Raw genomic sequence first — 2,977 nt, forward strand, 5'->3', positions numbered from 1 at the left:
GTTTTGTTCTTCGCCACATTATGCAGTTTCTCCAAGGCTAGAGTGCGCTGGAAGATATTATGCATAAAAGATACGTTACATCACCGAAACATTTTTTAAACAAACATTACAGTCTGGAACCTACAGTCAATAGGAGTTTTGCCTGAGCGAGGTCTGCAAGATTGGCCCACAAAATTCTAAAGCAGAAATCTTTTAATATGATTTTTTGATCTGTTGTGTTTAGAGGAGCATATGTAGGGCCAGACTTCACCTGGTCTAAATCTGCATGGCTCCACTGACTTCAATAGAGCTTCACTGGTTTACACCAGAGGAGGATCTGGCCCTTAAGTGCTCAACTGTTTTAAAATACAAGCCTGAGCTCAGTGTTTTCTCCTGCCTTCCGAGAATCAACTCCCTGGGGTCACTAAATCTGAACTCATGAGGAAACACCTGTAAACACTTCAAGCCTCATTAAACGATGACATCCTTCATTTAAAAAAGAAACTCTGTTTTTTCTGTTTTGTTTTTGTTGAAATATATCATTTCCTATTAAAAAAGAGATGGCCACAGAAAATGAGTTACTGATTACCCTAAAAGCGGCAAAGAGTCCTGTGGCACCTTATAGACTAACAGACGTATTGGAGCATGAGCATGAGCTTTCATGGGTGAATACCCACTTTGTCTGATGCATGGGTGGGTATTCACCCACGAAAGCTTATATGGCAATACGTCTGTTAGTCTATAAGGTGCCACAGGACTCTTTGCCGCTTTTACAGATCCAGACTACACGGCGATCCCTCTGAAACTTGATTACCGTAAGTGAGTTGGGGTCCTGAAATCTAGTTTGGGGCCCAATCCTGGAATGCGATACATGGGCTCAACGGGAATTTAAGGAAGCTGGGCACCTCACAGAATCAGGACCCTATTTTGTATCATTTTCCAATGTAGAACTGGTTTTAAATTTAACAAGAACTGAGGATTAAATCATATGCAGATTATAAATTAATATACATCTATCTCTTTCAAACATTTTCTCTAAGACCTCTCAGTATTAAAAAAAAAAAAGAAGAATATCTGCTTAATGCAGAAATAGGATCCATCACATTTTCTGTCTCCAAGAGTCCTGATGGCATTATTTAGACATTCTGCATAGCTATATCAGTGTTCACTAGCAATCATGCAGTGTAATATCCTCTTTACTGTTAATGCTTAGTAACAGTAAGCTAACACTGCATAGACAGACATGTAAGATAGGGCCTGGTCCAAAGCTCATTGAAGTCAATGAAAAGTCAATGAGGCGTACCTGTGGCACCTTAGAGAATAACAAATTTATTTGGGCATAAGCTTTCGTGGGCTAAACCCCACTTCATCAGATGCATGGAGTGGAAAATACAGTAGGCAGATATATATACACAGTACATGAAAAGATGGAAGACTTTCTCTAAATTTCAATGGGGTTTTGCTTAGGCCCGTAGTAAGAAAAATTCCCACACACTGTTATGTTTCTGTTACCAAAAAAAGTCAGCAATTTCCCCCTTCACCTAATGGAATTTTTTATATAATTGTAACAGCACTTAACTCTGTAATGTGCATCAAAATATATGTTCACAACAACAGTAACCACTTTCTTAACAAGTCAGATCCTTTCAAAACGTGGGCCAGATTGTTCCCGCACAAGCCATTAGGAGTTCTGTTTAAAACCTGATGGTATAATATGGGCTCAAGAAGTTGCCAGGAGAAGTCAGCTGCAGTTTTGCTTGAGAAAGGAGCCGGTTCGAACAACAGTAAAAAAAAATTCAGAGTACTTTAAGAAACATATTCTTGACCAGTCCGTCTAAGGAAGTTGCATTCTGATATTGTATTACTGCTTTAAATGTCATGGTAAATAAAGTTCATATGCAGGTCCCTTTCAAGGAGTAAATCAAGGAGTATACATGCCCCACATTTTCAAAAGTATGCACTTAAGATGTACATGCACATTTGCGCACACCCAAGTTATTCATGCAACAGCTATTGTGCATGACTGACTCTGAGATTTGCACACAGTCTCATGTGCCTATGCAGCTTGCACAAGTGTACTGGATAGTACATATGTGCAAATTATATATATTATGCACACACACAACGTTCATACATAGATACAGATATAATCTAATTTTAAAATCTCATTGAACTAAATTACTCAAAGTTAAATGTTTTAAAGACATCTTTATATCAATACTTTAAATATCTGAAACTGTACAGTTAAAGCCTTGTTATAGTAAATATCTAAAATGAGGAAGTTGCAAAGGGCATGTTATCCACAGATAAAAACAGCCCAAACTATTTTGGTGTTTGATAGTCAGTCATCCATTTCCATGTTTTAACACACAGTTATAAGATAAGCCTTTTATGTATTACCAAAGAGCCACTCCTCAAAACACAGTTTCACACATTTTAACAGAGAATTTAGTTTGATGGAAAAATACATTACGAAGAAAAATAAAGGATCTGCCAATTTGCTGCTCTTAATAATTATAGCTTGGTTTCATGTTGAATATTTTACCCAGTGTTTGGTATAGAGGGGGCTTGGATAAGGATGAGTTAACTGACCAGATAAAATGAAAGTAATACAGGTTGCAAGGGAAGCAACCAGAAAATATGGTCAGGGTTACACCTTCCACTTTAACAGAAGACATGTGCCTATGTTCCTATTCAAGTTCACAACAGCAATGACCCTGAAGACAGTGGTCATTTCTTTTGGATTCACACCTTGCTCTCCTGAGCCATGCCTTTGTCTGCTCAAGATTAGACTACTGCAATGAGCGCTACATGGTGCCACACCCTAAAATCACCCAAAAAATTAAATTTGGTGGCTCACTTGCAAAGTGGAGTTTCTCATTCTGCTGATGGGTACCACCTTGAGTCACATCTCCAGAGACTGAAAGGTTTACAGGCAACACAATAATTAGATATTATAGCCACAAAGCAGCCCAAACAATAATCAAAGGCATATATT

Source organism: Eretmochelys imbricata, chromosome 22 (genome assembly GCF_965152235.1).
Source record: "Eretmochelys imbricata isolate rEreImb1 chromosome 22, rEreImb1.hap1, whole genome shotgun sequence".
Taxonomy (NCBI): Eukaryota; Metazoa; Chordata; order Testudines; family Cheloniidae; genus Eretmochelys; species Eretmochelys imbricata.